The sequence below is a fragment of the Ascaphus truei genome, chromosome 5 (assembly GCF_040206685.1).
Source record: "Ascaphus truei isolate aAscTru1 chromosome 5, aAscTru1.hap1, whole genome shotgun sequence".
Classification (NCBI taxonomy): domain Eukaryota; kingdom Metazoa; phylum Chordata; class Amphibia; order Anura; family Ascaphidae; genus Ascaphus; species Ascaphus truei.
In genome coordinates this window covers 4,974,867-4,995,131 of record NC_134487.1, presented here as the reverse complement: position 1 = coordinate 4,995,131, position 20,265 = coordinate 4,974,867, and the positions used below count along the sequence as shown (strand labels likewise).

At 40.0% G+C, this 20,265-nt stretch overlaps 1 long non-coding RNA gene across 1 annotated transcript; it reads left to right on the top strand.

Moving 5' to 3' along the window:
- Positions 1–7,726: 7,726 nt before the first annotated feature.
- LOC142494339 (uncharacterized) lies at positions 7,727–11,174 on the top strand. Its single transcript, XR_012801385.1, has 3 exons — positions 7,727–7,919; positions 10,589–10,726; positions 10,853–11,174. It is a non-coding gene; the product is annotated as an uncharacterized LOC142494339 (long non-coding RNA).
- The last annotated feature ends 9,091 nt before the right edge of the window (positions 11,175–20,265 follow it).

Below are 20,265 nucleotides of genomic sequence, written 5' to 3'. Positions count from 1 at the left end.
TACATATAAACTTTATAAAAGAACGATATAAAAGTGCGCACTTACAATGTGCAAAGTTAAAATAAGCATTTGTCACATAATATGTGAATATCGAAGGGTCACCGCCGATCTCACCGCCTCCCCTGGAGCCTCCAGGTTCTCCTCGCCTGCAGTCTGATGTCGGAGCTCATCTCGCTGCGTCCGTAAGGGCGTGTGACGTAACGGCTGCTTGGCTGGAGAACTACGGATCGCCTTCTGGTCCAAAAAGCAACACTCTACGCGTTTCGCCCAGTCTGGATAGACTGCATCCGGCTAATGATCTAAAACACTATGTGTTAATCAGTCCATATGGCGCAAATTACTGTTTCTATTGGGCAAGGCTATAGACAATAATAATTGTACTGAACTTACATGAATACAATCTAATAACATTTTGAAACATTTTATAGAAGGGCAAGTTACATAATCAGAACCTATGAACCGTCATTTAGAGTATTCCAAATAGTATATGTATTGATTACGGAGGATGATGTCATACATAATATCGATGAATGGCTATATATATATATAAATGCATCAATTATCAATACCATAGTTAAAAGAACTCAATAGATTATCAATCAGTGAGTTATTCATACTCTTTGATCCATTATACTTAAGGTTTCTAGGAGGGCAATTCTGCTCCCCTATCACCTCCCCTCCAATGTGGTTGTACATGTTCAATGGCTTTGAATTGCAAGCATGTTGGTTCGCCGTCCTGACATTCCACAAAATGTTTAGGTATATTGTGATTCATCAGTTTTCTTTTTATACATTGAACATGTACAACCACATTGGAGGGGAGGTGATAGGGGATCAGAATTGCTCAAAAGGGAGACATTCTGGATCCACCGTCTAAAGACACTTACCCCCAAAGGCTTAAAATGCAGAAATAGACCTTGCACCCTTTTTGATATAAACATGTGACCATATCTAATGATGTGTTTCTTTCTGCTCTTTCCTGCTTCCTTTTCGTCCCAGCCTTCTGCGTCTCAATATAAATATCTGATTGATTATAGTCCCTTGTCTGTATAATCATACCTTTTAGGAAATGTCTTAGCTATGTTTAAATAATATCTTGTTTTCTCTTGATATATAATACCTGCAAATGAATATTGATATAGAACATCTAATATGATTATTTCACTATATTGCATATTGTAACTAATGTTTTATAAAATGTGTGTATTTAATACACAAAGCCAATATGCATTTTGTGTTCAAATATTTACTGTTTTTTGATGTAATCTACAAATGTCCAATGATATTAGATGTCTGAAGTTATGTGTGAATGAAACGTAATTTCTTTAACCTAAAAATTAAGAAACAAGATTAAATATACATTTATATGTACTTAATTATTTAAGCACTTACATGATTATATATTTATATATACTCATTCACAGTTATTTGTTAATAATAAGAAGTGTCTTGTCCTACCAGCATTACTCGGATAATCCCTGTCAATATCTACATTCAATACAGTATCCACCTAGGTCCCTATCTTTAGAAAATATCTAAGTTTTATACTGCACTGTAGAAATTGCACTATGAAGATATATCTTCTAATCTCTCTAAATACCTTATCTCTGCCCCTAGAATTCCATAGCCATTTGTATCATATAATATACATCGAGGATTGCCCTCCTAGAAACCTTAAGTATAATGGATCAAAGAGTATGAATAACTCACTGATTGATAATCTATTGAGTTCTTTTAACTATGGTATTGATAATTGATGCATTTATATATATATATATAGCCATTCATCGATATTATGTATGACATCATCCTCCGTAATCAATATATATACTATTTGGAATACTCTAAATGACGGTTCATAAGTTCTGATTATGTAACTTGCCCTTTTTTTAAATGTTTCAAAATGTTATTAGATTGTATTCATGTAAGTTCAGTACAATTATTATTGTCTATAGCCTTGCCCAATAGAAACAGTAATTTTCACCATATGGACTGATTAACACATAGGGCTCTATGCAGTAAGCGTTGATAAGGGTTTTTTCGCCATTTTATAGGCAAAATTGGGTTTGAGATTCAGTAAGCGCCGATATGTGCTTGATTTCGGCAGGTTTCGTAGCCGATAATTTTGTTATGGCCAGTCTGCTGTCGATAAGCCTGTTTTCGGCACTTATCGCCACTTTTTTAAATCGTCTATATTCAAGTAGCAAAATCAGCTTATCGGGGCTGATCGGCACTAAGAAATTGAGATGTTATGGCCAATTTCTCCCGCCAACTAAAGTTGGCAAGTTGGAGGGGAGAACGATCTCTAAGGCTGCCGGAACGGCACTTAGAAAAAAAAAATGTTCTGTACATCAATGGAGTCAATGGAGCGGGGACGTATAACAGTATAGTACTGTTTACGTTTCATTGCTCACAATACAAATGTGATTAGCATTACAGTGTGGGGGGCATTCACTGCATTGTCACACCTGACGTGTATTATTTGATTTACATTGTACTTTTAGATGTTTTCATCATTTGCGTGTCACATTACTCATCATGTGATGATGTGTCAAGGGAAAATCCTATACTCAACTCTTAAAGGAGAACCTCACATCATATCACACATTTTACTGAACTGAGCGACAATTATTTATATGATGTTACACATGTCACACATCTAACACATACACCGTATATTCATGTTGCTTTACATTACACAATGCTTGTAATGTGTAACGCATCTTTAAACGTTCATGTACATCTTTCTTCTCATGTTTACATGTACTTTGGGTCCTCCCTTTTTTCAAGACGTCAGTTATTGGACAGTCAATAACATAGCATGTTTACATTGTAAACGTTGCATTACAAGCACTTCAACCTAACTTATACACACAAGGACAGTAGTTAATCATTGTTACACCTTTCAAACTGATTCAATAGCAACTATCCTCATTACATAAATGTATGCATATGCACACGAGAATTCATTGTTGTGAACATGTGACAATAACATGGCTAATTACACATGTTGCAGCAAACATTTTCCACGTCAATCTCAGGCTTTTTGTCTATTTACATGACTGACTGTTGCGTTCAGAAGTGTTACATGCATTGCACATTACACTAATAATTGTCAAACAATGTTTGTACAAAGCTTCACGTTACATCATTGGCAAATATCATGATTGCCTGCTGAATACACAGAACAAATAATTATTTGATCAAATGGACACAGCTTGAGAGCCAAGTACTTTAATATGTTAATGTAACACCTTGCTTTTTACTATGTCACCTGACATCATCACATACCTATTTAAAGGACGCCCATTACCTGCTCATTCACAGCTACTCATTTCAAAATGTTGCGATTGTTTAGGAGACGGAGGAACATTCTTTTTCATGACATGCTTGCAGATGAAGAGAATGACATAGGGCAAGGGAGGGACAGAGCCAGGGACAGTGACAGGGACAGGCCGAGGGACAGGAGATCAGAGGAGAAGACAAGTTGTGCCTCGTCCACGTGTGTACAGGGAGAGAACCGTGTTAGATGGGATGAGTGAGGACGAGATAGTCAGTCGCTATCGTTTGAGTTCAGCAGCAATCTTATCTCTTTATGAAGAGATAAGGGGAGATTTAGATTTTTTGACAGCCAGAGGTCGTGCAGTCCCTGGGCTTGTTAAAATGCTGTGCTCATTACATTATCTTGCTTCCGCGTCATTCCAGACAACTGTGGGCATAGTGGGCGGGGTCTCGCAATCTACATTCTCGCTGGCCTTTACCCAGTTTCTCTATGCACTCAATAGACGCGCTAGGAATTATATTCATTTTCCTACAGAGGCGACAGAGTGGCTGGAAGTCAGGACTGGCTTTTATAATATAGCAGGGATACCATGTGTGCTGGGTGCAATCGATTGCACACATGTTGCTTTGATTGCACCTAGTCAGAGTGAGCATATTTACCGCAATCGTAAGCACTACCATTCACTTAATGTACAGGTGGTATGTGATGCCACGATGAGGATAATGCATGTGGTACCCAAATTCCCTGGTTACAGTCACGATTCCTCTATCCTGAGGAACTCTTCAGTCTTCCATGCTTTCGAAGAGGGACATTTTGGACATGGTTGGCTGCTGGGTGAGTACATATTTGGATGTTGTAACACAAAACACATATTTGTTTACGAATGTTTTCATTATAGAATCTTATAACTAATGTAAGCTTATGTGTGCTCCATTGATTATAGGTGACTCAGGATACGGAATTAGGCCGTGGCTCTTGACTCCGGTGCTAAACCCTCAAACTGAAGCAGAGGAGAGGTACAATGCAGCCCATATCTCTACAAGATCTGTTATAGAGAGGACATTTGGCCTACTCAAGACCAGATTTAGGTGTCTCGACAGAACTGGTGGGACTCTTCTATACAAGCCTCAGAAAGTGTCTGATATTATAATTGCCTGTTGCATTTTGCACAATGTGGCACTCAGACACAATGTACAATCAGACATAGCTGAGCCTTTGGTAGATGAGCATCCCACCCATGTAGCTGCTGAAAATGAACAAACAGCCAGTGGTGGCCAGACACGCCAGAATCTCATAAATTCCTTTTTTTCTTGTAAGTAAAAACATATATTTTCATAGTACTACTTTTATATATTAATTATGTAATATTAACACTAATTGTTTTTTACATAACCTTCTGTTAGGACACAGATGAATATGGGTTGCACACCTTTCTTTTCTCTGCTGTGTGCACAAAGGGATGTGGCACCGGTATGTTATTGTTGCACAGGTTATATAATCCCTCTTCCATTTTAATTTAGTTGTGTGTATGTGAATACAACTGTTGTAACAAATCAGTAATATTTTAGCATTGTGTTGTTCCTTATGCAAACACAATACACATAGTATGGCCATAGTCATGAATTCTTGCATTATGCGTACATACAATGTTATTGTTGCAGTGTAACATGTACATCCATATGATGTGTACACCAGGCTGCTTTACATTTAGAATGTGATACAATATACAAGGTGTTGCACATTTAACACCAAATACACACTTTGCTGTGTTGCTTACGGTACTGAAGATGGCATGTCAATGTTTGCAATTTATATATTGTTCCATTGCATTATAGGTATATCTCCAGTATGACTGATCATGGTATGTATATTTGCTGACATCTGTCATAAGATGTGCCTACCTCAATATTCGTATAAGTATTTGAAGTAAAAATCCAACATATTGGTAAACGATAAATGTTACATACATGTACTTTCTGTATCATGTACATGCATTTAGCTACTAATGAGGTTTAATGTGCATTGTATTATAAAATGATTACTCCCACTTCATCACATGTAATGTATGTTCCCTTATAATTGCCATTAATGTAATATACAGGTGTTTGGAGAGAAGGGGATAACTGTAGATATTTTTTTACTTACGGGAGCTCATTAATCACGGATGCAATTGACTGATCATAACACTCCATGCATGAATGCCTGTAATCACAGCAATGCGTTGTACATCTTATATTTAGCAATGTAGGTGATTATTAATGCTATAAATTATTTGTCAACATTAATTAAACATTGTCACATGTGTATGTATAAGTCACACATGTGTGTTGATGTGACCTACATGTAACAAGTGTCAAACTGTAATCAAAACCACAATTGTGTCAAAAATGTAACTGTAATTTTGCATTAATAATTACCCACAATCACAATGTTCTTAATATATTTGGAATGTCATTGACGTCACTTCATCATTATCATGATGATAATGAACAAGTATTCTCAAAATATAAACGTCAATCACATGCACATTAGCATAGGCACACTTTTTAAGACAACTGTTTGTGTCTGTATCAATTTGTTTATGATCCATGTATAACACCGACAAATGATAACAGCAGGTTTATTATGGTAGGTTATATCATCATATTGACTGTACTATTTATGTTTAGAAAATTTAATGAACACATTAAACTATACTTAGTTTGGTACATGAAATATACACATAAACGTACTTCATTACATGATGTTGATGTAATATTCATAACATCATGCATTGTAGGGGACCACAACATCTTGCCAATAACATTATTTGCTACAGTCCCAAACCATTTCATCAACATACCCATGTAACAAGAAATTTTTAACAATAAATGGCTAGTTGGTTGTAAGTGTCCTTTACATTGGGAGAAGGAGTGGTTCAATTCCCAATGTTGGCTCCTTGTGACCTTGGGCAAGTCACTTTATCTCCCTGTGCCTCAGGTGCCAAAAAATAGACTGTAAGCTCCACGGGGCAGGGACCTCAGCCTGCAAAATGTCTCTGTAAAGCGCTGCGTACAACTAGTAGCGCTATACAAGAACATGCTATTATTATTATTATTATTATTACATAGTTTCGACAGTCATACGTTCCATTACACAATAGAATACACAAATGTGTTAGCAGAGTGGGAATGGTTGTTATATATAAAACACATCATGCCATAAAATGTTAGTAGTAATTAAAGAACACTCAAGAAATGTTCTAGCTGCACTGTTTAGCAACATCATTATGTTAATTAAGTGCTTATGCAATATAGGCATAAGGGTATCACATTTTTAATTGTTTGTTAATAAGCGCTGCAAGCAATATAAAATTAGTTCCATATGTAGTATAGTGGTCGGTGGCTCCTCCTCACAATCATCTCATATAAAGTTAGACTCTTCTGAAATCATACATTGATCCGATTGTATCTTCCCCGACATCTCTGAAATACAGCAAACACATGATGGTCAAAGATGGCACCTTACTATATATGTATCCGTGACAACGCACATCTCTATATGATTGTGTAGATACACACGTCACTCAGTTATATGTTAGAAGTACAACTATACATCATTATGTATTCGTTTGTAAAATTAGTAGCACGCATAACTATGTATATGAAGTTAACGTTGGGTGTATACTTAAAAATGTGCGCGCACATCTTACTGTGCGCACGCACTTCACGCTTGGGTCGACTAAGTGTTAGCGCATGCGCAAAACAATGCGTACGTTGTGCGTTCAATACATGTTGTAAATACCATTAACCATAAAATATTTCTTTCTAATACAATGAAGACGAAACTACATTCGTTCTAAACGAGTACATCTGTATTCTTTTTAAACAGACGTGTGTGGACAGAAAGCACGGCCGATAACACAATGCGCAAATGCAATACGTGTGACGTCATGTTAAGCCAGCGTGAAGCGCACGCAAACACTCGTCCCACTCAATTAACATTCGGCTAACGCCCAGTGCACGCCCACAAACACAGACGCGCACACATGACAGTGCAGTTACCGTAACTATAACAAAACAACATAGCCAATAGGCTTTGACGCGCGCACGTCACTTGGGGGCGGGACTTACATCCGTAATCCTTTTTAAGGACGCCTTTGCACATGACAAGGGTCCCACGTCATACGTGGTCGACCGGGTTTTTTTTTTAGATGTTGCATGATAAAAAAACAGGTGTGTGTTACAGTTATGGTAACATGTTGCTAATATGTTTAAAGGGATGGGAAAGTACGTATATTTATTCCGTGAGCAATGTGTACTAATCTTTCTGGTTCTACTATATTGTAATAGGAAACAATGTGTTTGTGATCGCTACATGTTATGCAGTCTGCAATGTTACACTGTATCCACGCATTTAAAGTAAAAATGGTGGTTACAAAAAAAAAAAACTTTTAACGCTGAGTCAAGGCATAACGATTGTTATATTTACCATTCTTGTAGAAGTAACACTTCGTCTGCCTGCAACTGGTCGCTCCAGAAAACCAATGCATTTGCATCCATGGTTGACCCAAACGCTGAATCCTGTATGACACACATCTCCTCCATGAGGCGCTCATAGGAATCGCCACTGCCTTCTTCAAACAATTGGTCCGGAGGTAGGTTCATTTCTTCGGTTACCCATTCGAATGCGTTTGCAGCAGAAAGGCTTGGCAAAAAATCATAGTAGTTATGTTCTTGTAGAATGTGTGTTTCAGGAATGGAGGGTGCAGATATTGCAGCAGGTATCGATTCACACGGAACAGTAGTAGCGGATCCATTGCTATTGTTATTAGGAAGAAATATGCTATTTAGCACAATATATGTGCCGTGTTCCACGGTGATTTTATTTTCCTTAGCAATCTGCCAAAAACCATACCTTTCTTGTAGGTTATCCTGCACACGTTCAAAACATTCATTAGTTGATAAAGTGAATCTTACAGAGGATTTAAAATTTCGCGCCCGCCCAGGTTCTTGGTAATAAGGATACTTTGTTCTAATCAAATCATAGATTTGACCCACGTTGGCTTTCTGTTCCGCAGTTGAGATGATCGCCTCCGCTATCATCATTTTATAGCCTTTGTGTGGATGGCTGTTTTGAATGATATTGTCAGCCATTGCAGCTTAACAGAAAATGTGACTCTACTTCAATGTTCTCTGCTCAGAATGCTGAAACTATTAGAATGTTATCTATTTAGTTTCTTTCCATTCAAGGTCAGAAAATGTTTCTTCTTTTACTCCTGTTTTCAACCACCAATTGGAGTTTTACAAATAATTGGTTCACATTTGTGGTTTCTGATAGGCATTTCAGTGTGAATGCCACATTAAGCTACTTTTATCTACTTTCTCAAAACAACTGTACAATTTTAATTAAAAAACAATGTGGGTTGAGGAAAGAAACATTGTCCGCTTTATGAAAATAGTGCTTACACAGCCATATAATGAAATACACACACACACCTGCAAATGTTTTTATCTTTTTTTTTCCATACATTTCAGTGTCTATTTTTCAGTCTGGTTAACTCCCTGACTGCATCAGAGTTTAAGTAAGTGTGTATATGTATGTATATATATATATATATATATATATATATATATATATATATATATATATATATATCTCATAAATATATATTATATATATATATATATCTCATAAATATATATATATAAATATATAATATATATATATATATATATATATATATATATATATATATATATTACAATATACATATGTATATGTGTGTAAAACCAAACTTTTAATGTGTGTGTATATTACAATATTTAATGGCTTATATGTAAAGAGGGATTTTAATATTGGTGTGATTTATTTAAAGGTTTAAATAATAGAGGCTTACAATGTTGTATGGCCTTTTGCATTGGCTTGTGAGCAATTGTGATTTAACATCAAACAACGCCTTTTTTTAATTTAGAAGGCCTGTGGTGTTACAACCAATAATATATCTATGTAATCCAGTTCTACACAGATCATATTGATGGCAGTAAGTAGGCCTTGTATGAAACCTATTTAAATGGTGATAAACATGAGTGAATTAAGTGATTAATAATTGTTTAAGGACCATACTGTTATAGGCTCACAGTAAGTATATTTCACAAACAGTAGGCCTGTATTATTACAATACTGTGTTTTCACAAGGAAGCATTAAGTGTATGTTTTGTGAAAATACATTTATACCAGTTTAGATAGTACAAATAATATATATATATATATATATATATATATATATATATATATATATATATATATACACACACACTGTGTGTGTGTACATATATCCATACATACTACATATATATTACTAAACATTCACAGATATGTTATTGAAAACAGAACTCATAAATGATTAAAGGACAACATTAGAATGTTCAAGCAAGGTGAAGGTAAGTAATATTTAACACTTAATCCTGCTGTACACGGACAAGAAAGATGTTAGCAGTTAAATAGATGTGTGTTTTTAATTGCATGTGAATAATATTTACATGCAATGATTACATCAAGTAACACACCCAAATACAATGTTTTGCAGGTAAGTAAATGGCAGCTTCTCTAAACATAGCAACTGGGTCCTGGTGGACCATTACTGAGCAGATGATTAATACATAAATATTAATAACACCATTCATTAGGACTGTTAACATTTCCAAAACGTCACGTGTACAATGACATACTTGAATGTTTGGAAACAACAGGTCTTCAGCATACATACAATATTCATTAGATAATCTGAAGTCAACAAAACAAGGCCAAAGACATATTTACTTAATTATAACATTTATTATTTTTTTTCCTTTTGAGAGCGAGTCACAGGCCTGCTTGTGGTCTCTTGGATTTTTCTTTTTCGTTTAGCTACAACTTCAGTCACAACAGAGCCACTTTGAGTGGCCTGTGGCACTTCACGGGCAGGGCTTGTGGCCAGTGACTGTTCACGGGCAGGGCTTGTGGCCAGTGACTGTTCACGGGCTGGGCTTGTGGCCAGTGACTGTTCATGGGCAGGGCTTGTGGCCAGTGACTGTTCATGGGCAGGGCTTGTGGCCAGTGACTGTTCACGGGCAGGGCTTGTGGCCAGTGACTGTTCACGGGCAGGGCTTGTGGGCAGTGACTGATCACGGAAAGGGCTTGTGCCCACTGACACATGTGAGCAAGTTGGTACACAGTGCACAACTGATGGTTGGTCCGTTTCATGTTTGGGTTTTTTGGTTTGTGTCCAAAAACTGGTCAGTAGTAACTGCTTGTGCTTCTTTGTTTTTGCCGCCTCCTTTGTAGGTGTCAGCTCCAGAATTTCTACAGATGGCAGCGGTAGGATGTTGTCAGGAACATGCACAGAACTTTCTGCTACTTTACCGGTAACATCCCGACCTGGGGAATGAACATCAGATGCATGGGGTGAAAAATTACCACCATGTAAAGATCCTTCCTGTGATGTGTTAAAGTTGAAATTTGGTACTGTAGTCATTCTCAAGTAATTAGCTTGGGTTTGCTGAACAACTAATGCTTCTAATGACGTGTTTATTTTTTTCAATTGTTTAGGCACTTCAATGAAGACTCTGTGGAGATGTGACAATTGTGATATCGTTTCTTCCTGCAGTGATATCATCCTTTCGTGCACTGTCATCAGATCTGAATGGCGACGATTTTCAGCTTCAACAATTTTTCCCTCAGAAGCTACTATTGCATCGTATGTGTTACTTGATGGACGATTTGGCTGTGTAACTGTTTCAATGGGAACCTCTTCATGGTCACTTGATTGCATTTCGGTGTCTATGGCGGCATCATCATCATCATCATCATGTGCTAAAAATAAATGTACACATTATGAAATGGCATGTTAATCTCTGCTGTTTTACTATGTAATTATACTGTGTGATAAGTAACACCTAACATGTTTCCATACGTTTTATAACGTCACATTAAAAACTACCTTGACTTACAAATAATGTTTGGACTCAGTATGAAATAAGAATGAATGAAAAGTTGCTCTAAACTCACAACTCCTACATGATACTTAACATCACAAACACAATACATGTTGTCTTAAACTTCATTTTCACTGACACTAAGTAATCCTATTTAAAGAACATGTGCAAAACAAATAATGAACATGACAACATAACATATAGAAGTGCACATATTATATGGGCACCACCTCATACACTCACCTTCTAGGTGTGTTGAGCTGCATGACCCAGGTGAAGACACTTGTTCCGTCTCAGGTGACACATGTCCTCCAGGGGCAACTATATATAACAATAACATCAGTTGTACATTTACATGTGTAAATATTGAACAAACAGTTATTGTATGTTCTGTATTTATGAGTAACTAACAGCATCAGTTCCTTAACCGAAAATGTGTGTGTGAAAGTGAACATAAATAGTTGTAATAACAATGTACATGCCTGTGTACTTAGAACTTTTGAGTTCCCTAACATACAACATACTATGTTTCTGCAGTAATGCGTTAGGATAAATTGATTAAATTTGTACATACAAATCATATGTTGTGTAGTCATATCAGTATCATAATGTACATAACTATCATGAGATGAACATTCACAATGGTTATCATGAAGGTGGTCATATTGCAAAAAGATCCGTTTTTGGTAGAGGATATGTGTGGTACATTAATAGAAGCTGTGGCACGCCTGAATGTGGCTGCCACTCAACAACACAACACATGCAGTGTGTGATAATGTGGTGTTGATATCAGTTCAACTATAGATATGAGTGAACGAATGTGTGACGTACGGTTTGATAACTAATGACTTGTTGGGGGATTTAGTACCTAGAGTTAAGCTTTCAAATGAGTGTGATTACCTTCAGTTTTGCTAGTCAGGTTGTAAGAACGGTATTCCCTTCCCCAAAAACCCTAATCAGCCAGACCTTTCAATTACTTCAAACAGGTGAAAATGGTGTGAACTAAGTTGACCGTAAGATGACCCTGTAATTTGGGTGTGTGCTGAACCCCACCCCCTCTGTTGACGTGTATGCTGTGATGACATATTCATTGCAGCTGCTTTAACACAATGGTAGAGGAGCTAAATAGTCGTCTGAAGTGTGCAAGTTATGAACACAATGACATAACATATGCTATGTGTGCCTCATTATGCTGTCTGTATATGACATAAAGCAAAAATGGACCTTTTCATAAACAACTAGACATTTGTTAGTGCAAGTGATGTTTGTAGGCCGTTGCATGCAATATATTCGATGCATGATTAGAATAGGCAGTAATGTCGTGTTTGTAGGAGTTAAATAAATAATATACACATTAATATTATACATATTTATGTTCTGTACCAGTAGCTAGTAATAATTTCTCATTAGCATGTGTTACACATGTGTGCTACCCTGTTGTTCCCCATCTTCGCCCACCATCAATTGCTTCCACTGCAGCAATGCATTTTGGGAATTCACATGTAAATGACCACGCAATGGCACGTGGTATATTAGTTACTGCTTTTAGTAGGACTACAACATATATGTCTATTTTGAGATAGATATAGATATATATATATATATATATATATATATATATATATATATATGAGAGAGAGAGAAACAGACATATACATATATAGATGTAGGTATGCTTATATTGTGAAGACAGTATAAAAAGCAGCTGAAATATGTAAAATAACTGTAAGCAACGACATGCCTAGTACAGTAAGATTTCTCACCTGGTGGAAATTGTGAGGGATAAATTCCGATGTCCCTGTCACCGGCCAAACCCTCCACGACGACGGGAAGTAATTTTCCCCGAAGCAGCTCCTCCAATGGAGTTAAGATCAGACGTTGTGGTGGCGGGCCACCTCCAGTGCCAGAAGCATGCACGCGTTGGTCTTGTATTTTCTTTTTTAATTTTGCCCTAATATCGTCAAATCTTTTGCGACAATTCACCTTGTCCCTGACACGATTCCCACACGCATTGACACCAATTATTATTGTGTCCCACATTTCATTTTTGCTTGATGAACTTGTCCGTGCTTGAAATACAAACAAAATATATGACGTTAATTCATAATAATAGAAGCACCAGTTTCCTACACTGCTAGCTGTTCCAAGAGATAGCAAACATGCTGTTTTAGGTGTCATATGTGAAGCACATGAGCATTCACTACTAAACCTAGACATGTAAGCAACCTTGCATTAATATTGTATGCAGTTATCGCAAATTGAACGCCTGTGTTTTGTTGTCCTTGTAATGCATGATAAAAAGCTGTGTTTCCACAATAATTAACATAGAAAGATATTCTGGACCCATATTTGCATATGAACAAAACTCACATGACCTAGGATCACATGTATTTGAAGAATAAATGGAAAGGTACACTTACCTACTAAATGTACATAGAGACTGTCATAGTGCTCCAGAATCCCAGTGACAAGAGCCGTATTTTCCTGGTCATTGAAGCGAGGATTACGTGGCTTCTCCACACGTTTCTTCCGACCAGGTTTAGGCTCAGAGCTTGGCTGGTGCTGACTGGACTCTCCTTCTTTCAATGGAAGAGACTCCAAAAGCTGGCCACCAGCAAGCACGCCACCACCAGACACCCCATCAGCAACTGCGCCACCAGCAGCACTCCCACTCCCACCAACAGCACTCGCACTCCCACCAACAGCATTCGCACTCCCAACAAAAGCACTCCCACTCCCACCAACAGCACTCGCACTCCTAGCACCAGCACTCCCAGCAACAGCACTCCCACTCCCAGCAACAGCACTTCCACTCCCAGCAACAGCACTCCCACTCCCAGCAACAGCACTTCCACTCCCAGCAACAGCACTCCCACTCCCAGCAACACCACTCGCACTCCCAGCAACATCACTCCCCTGAACAGTACGTTCACTCCGACGCGTACTCGCACGAGTAGCACTCCCACTCCCACCAGCATCACTCTTCCCACGCTTTGCGGGCATACTTACAACACTCACAAAAAACAGACAAGAAATGTACAGCCAATCACACGAAACACTTCCACATATAAAACAAGACAAAGATGTAAACAAAACAACAAAGGACAAAGCTTTCCCAATACACAACAAGTCTCTCAGTCAATATGCAAATCTTAAATCACCAAGCTCTGTGCGTCTCTCTCTCTCTCACTCCCAACAACACAGAGAATGATTAGCAGTACACGTTGCCTTTAAATATGGCGCGCTATCCAATACATGCTTGGTTCGCCTGATTCAGCAAGATTTTTGATTGGCGAACGTAACAGCACCCCGCCACGCACGCCGATACACCTGTGTGTGATCGGATAATCATCGTGAGAGTGGGCGGAATGGTTTTCGTCTTGATTTTGAAGGGATTCGGCACTTGCTGCATACGGAGAGGGAAAATCGCCAATAACATGGCTAATCGGTAAGCTTGCCGATTTCACATGTTCGTCGCTTACTGCATGAGGCCCATAGTGTTTTAGATAATTATTTAATTGATATGAAGGTATATAGAGGATCCTTCCACCTAAGTATGCACACTCCTAACGAAGCCGGATGCAGTCTATCCAGACTGGGCGAAACGCGTAGAGTGTTGCTTTTTGGACCAGAAGGCGATCCGTAGTTCTCCAGCCAAGCAGCCGTGACGTCACACGCCCTTACGGACGCAGCGAGACGAGCTCCGACATCAGACTGCAGGCGAGGAGAACCTGGAGGCTCCAGGGGAGGCGGTGAGATCTGTGGTGACCCTTCGATATTCACATATTATGTGCCAAATGCTTATTTTAACTTTGCACATTGTAAGTGCGCACTTTTATATCGTTCTTTTATAAAGTTTATATGTATCAGCCTGATCGCGCTATGTAGTGCTTTCTCATCTCTTTTACACATATACCATTCCATTGGTGAATATGCCTGGGAGGGAGATCCAAACAGCATTCATTCTATACGGGCAGCAGCCCTATCTGCTAACTGCACTCTATTCATCTATATCTTGTGAGTAGGCTGAACATCCGAGCCAAGATTGCATCTCAAATTAGACCTCATTGTTCTTACATCTGCACTTAAATTGTGTATTCCTCTCTTTGTCCCATATATGCTCCTCCTGGATTGTTTGAGATCTGTCACACTTCTTGGAACCCGTGAAACAGGTCCCACCAGAGGGTTTGAGCTGGGTTATTTTATTTTATTATATTGGCACTTATTGATACTGCACTTAATATTATTTTTTCACATTTAATATATTTGCACATTGAAGTTGTTTGCGCTTTTTTCACTTATTTTCACAGACTATTATGTATTCATATAAAAAAATAAAATGAAAAAGTAAATACTAATTGAACATAAAAAAATATATATATATACAAAAATTGAAAGTATATAAATGATGATAAAATATAAAAAAACAATACAAATAAACATTCAGTCCCAGTACACTGTCCTTCAGAGTCTTTGCAGCCTGATTATAGGGATCACCAATCCCTCAAGGATATCTGGGGGAAAAAACAAAAAGGAAACAGGCGCGCTCCTAGTGTATTAAAGTTTCACCATTTATGTAGCACTGGAAAAATATGTAAAATGCGCACTCACAAACAGACCTAGAACCGCAGCATTTATGAGATAAAATCGCAAACCCCAACGCTTGCAGCGAGGACCCAGCGGAGCGTCCGGTCTGGCGTTAGCGCCTCTCCCACTGTCCTGGAACAGGATTGCCGTTTCTGTTTCCCCCCCCCCCCCCCCTTTGCAGCTTCTGCCTGTCGGCTCTTTATTCAGTTGCACACTCCTCTGCTCTGAAGTCTGACAGTGTCAGTGTAATGGACACATTGTTTCATATCCCTGCCTCTATCCACTCAGTCAGTGGGTTGCTACAGCAACCTCTCAGTCTCCTTATGAAAATGGGCTATCTAACCCCCCCCCGTCTCTGCTGACAAGTTAGTTCAGTCCCATTACCTTTTCCTGTGTGACACTTTCCCTTCACTTCCTTTTCAACTCTAAGGACACTGAGTGAGTACCGCTTGTGCCATCACCCCTAGCAAGGCCTTTCCGTTTTTACCGTCCTTCCTTTGATACAGAGCACTCCTCTTAGAGAAGCCCTTTCTACCACACTACAACGCCTACAAGAACCTTTCATTTCTCTGACTGCTTTAATAAAGTTAAGAAAGACAAAAGGGACTTGTTGTGCTTTGGAAGAGGGAAAAGATGAGTTAAGCTATCTGGCTCCATTCACACCCTACACGAGACCCTTGTTCCAGAATACCCACTGTGTATGCAGGACCTGGAGACTCATCAAACCTCTGTGTACCAGATATGATGTTCGCGCGCCATGCGCCCCTCCACTCTGGCCCATCCGTTCACAGGCGCTCCTCCTCCGGTTAGCTCAGCTCACAGCTCACTCGCAATGTCTTGCGCTGTGGATCACCTGCTTGGGCTGCCTTCCGATCAGCAGGCTATAAATTCTAATCTCTCTGTATGTGTGGGCAGTAAAAATAAGAGTTGCTGCTCTTTCCACTCCAAACACACCCTACTGGTTTCGTCTGGGATAAAAAAAAAGTCCAAGAAAACTAAACCATTAAAACAGTCCAATAACACTGTAACCACGATTGGTGGATCTTGATAAATCTTTTAGGATGTTGGCAGCCTTCTGCACGGGTACAACCCCCTCCCTTCACACGACCTGAATAGAAAAAAAAAAGAAGAAAAAGCGCCCGATCCTGGAGTGATAGCAGTGATACAATTTACTGATCTTGAAAAATTACGATTTAAAACTCACAAACATCCGAAGTTTTCAAGCGTGTTACGAGATATCTCACGCCCAACAAGTCATTAAGACGCTGCTCTGCTTCAAAACATCCGCTGATGAAATCAGTTTATCTGAAGAAACGCGTAGGGTCACGTGTCGCTGTGTGAGGCAGCACGTAAAAGTACTTTGATATTCCGCCCTGAGGACTGGGAACCTTTCTAGATCAGTAAAGAAGCTTCGCCTGCTCCGTACAGTGACCGGTATCTGGATCAGTAAAGAAGCTTCGCCTACTCCGTACAGTGACTGGTATCTAGATCAGTAAAGAAGCTTCGCCTGCTCCATACAGTGACTGGTATCTGGATCAGTAAAGAAGCTTCGCCTGCTCCGTACAGTGACTGGTATCTAGATCAGTAAAGAAGCTTTGCCTGCTCCATACAGTGACTGGTATCTGGATCAGTAAAGAAGCTTCGCCTGCTCCGTACAGTGACTGGTATCTGGATCAGTAAAGAAGCTTCGCCTGCTCCATACAGTGACTGGCATCTGGATCAGTAAAGAAGCTTAGCCTGCTCCATACAGTGACTGGTATCTGGATCAGTAAAGAAGCTTCGCCTGCTCCGTACAGTGACCGGTATCTAGATCAGTAAAGAAGCTTTGCCTGCTCCGTACAGTGACTGGCATCTGGATCAGTAAAGAAGCATTGCCTGCTCCGTACAGTTACTGGCATCTAGATCAGTAAAGAAGCTTTGCCTGCTCCGTACAGTGACTGATATCTGGATCAGTAAAGAAGCTTCGCCTGCTTCATACAGTGACTGGTATCTGGATCAGTAAAGAAGCTTCGCCTGCTCCGTACAGTGACTGGTGTCTGGATCAGTAAAGAAGCTTTGCCTGCTCCGTACAGTGACTGGTATCTGGATTAGTAAAGAAGCTTCGCCTGCTCCGTACAGTGATTGGCATCTAGATCAGTAAAGAAGCTTCGCCTGCTCCGTACAGTGACTGGCATCTAGATCAGTAAAGAAACTTCGCCTGCTCCGTACAGTGACTGGTATCTGGATCAGTAAAGAAGCTTTGCCTGCTCCATACAGTGACTGGTATCTAGATCAGTAAAGAAGCATTGCCTGCTCCGTACAGTGACTGGCATCTAGATCAGTAAAGAAGCTTCGCCTGCTCCGTACAGTGACTGGTATCTGGATCAGTAAAGAAGCTTTGCCTGCTCCATACAGTGACTGGTATCTAGATCAGTAAAGAAGCATTGCCTGCTCCGTACAGTGACTGGCATCTAGATCAGTAAAGAAGCTTCGCCTGCTCCATACAGTGACTGGTATCTAGATCAGTAAAGAAGCTTCGCCTGCTCCATACAGTGACTGGTATCTAGATCAGTAAAGAAGCTTCACCTGCTCCGTACAGTGACTGGTATCTGGATCAGTAAAGAAGCTTTGCCTGCTCCATACAGTGACTGGCATCTAGATCAGTAAAGAAGCTTCGCCTGCTCCGTACAGTGACTGGTATCTGGATCAGTAAAGAAGCTTCGCCTGCTCCATACAGTGACTGGCATCTAGATCAGTAAAGAAGCTTTGCCTGCTCCGTACAGTGACTGGCATCTAGATCAGTAATGAAGCTTCGCCTGCTCCGTACAGTGACTGGTATCTGGATCAGTAAAGAAGCTTCGCCTGCTCCGTACAGTGACTGGCATCTAGATCAGTAAAGAAGCTTCGCCTGCTCCATACAGTGACTGGTATCTAGATCAGTAAAGAAGCTTCGCCTGCTCCGTACAGTGACTGGTATCTGGATCAGTAAAGAAGCTTTGCCTGCTCCGTACAGTGACTGGTATCTGGATCAGTAAAGAAGCTTCGCCTGCTCCATACAGTGACTGGTATCTGGATTAGTAAAGAAGCTTCGCCTGCTCCGTACAGTGACTAACATCTAGATCAGTAAAGAAGCTTCGCCTGCTCCGTACAGTGACTGGCATCTAGATCAGTAAAGAAGCTTTGCCTGCTCCGTACAGTGACTGGTATCTGGATCAGTAAAGAAGCTTTGCCTGCTCCATACAGTGACTGGTATCTAGATCAGTAAAGAAGCTTCGCCTGCTCCGTACAGTGACTGGTATCTGGATCAGTAAAGAAGCATTGCCTGCTCCGTACAGTGACTGGCATCTAGATCAGTAAAGAAGCTTCGCCTGCTCCATACAGTGACTGGCATCTAGATCAGTAAAGAAGCTTCGCCTGCTCCGTACAGTGACTGGCATCTAGATCAGTAATGAAGCTTCGCCTGCTCCATACAGTGACTGGTATCTGGATCAGTAAAGAAGCTTTGCCTGCTCCGTACAGTGACTGGCATCTAGATCAGTAAAGAAGCTTCGCCTGCTCCATACAGTGACTGGTATCTAGATCAGTAAAGAAGCTTCGCCTGCTCCGTACAGTGACTGGTATCTGGATCAGTAAAGAAGCTTTGCCTGCTCCGTACAGTGACTGGTATCTGGATCAGTAAAGAAGCTTCGCCTGCTCCGTACAGTGACTGGTATCTGGATCAGTAAAGAAGCTTCGCCTGCTCCATACAGTGACTGGTATCTAGATCAGTAAAGAAGCATTGCCTGCTCCGTACAGTGACTGGTATCTGGATCAGTAAAGAAGCTTTGCCTGCTCCATACAGTGACTGGCATCTAGATCAGTAAAGAAGCTTCGCCTGCTCCGTACAGTGACTGGCATCTAGATCAGTAATGAAGCTTCGCCTGCTCCATACAGTGACTGGTATCTGGATCAGTAAAGAAGCTTTGCCTGCTCCGTACAGTGACTGGCATCTAGATCAGTAAAGAAGCTTCGCCTGCTCCATACAGTGACTGGTATCTAGATCAGTAAAGAAGCTTCGCCTGCTCCGTACAGTGACTGGTATCTGGATCAGTAAAGAAGCTTTGCCTGCTCCGTACAGTGACTGGTATCTGGATCAGTAAAGAAGCTTCGCCTGCTCCGTACAGTGACTGGTATCTGGATCAGTAAAGAAGCTTCGCCTGCTCCATACAGTGACTGGTATCTGGATCAGTAAAGAAGCTTTGCCTGCTCCGTACAGTGACTGGTATCTGGATCAGTAAAGAAGCTTCGCCTGCTCCGTACAGTGACTGGTATCTAGATCAGTAAAGAAGCTTCGCCTGCTCCGTACAGTGACTGGTATCTGGATCAGTAAAGAAGCTTTGCCTGCTCCATACAGTGACTGGTATCTAGATCAGTAAAGAAGCTTCGCCTGCTCCGTACAGTGACTGGTATCTAGATCAGAAA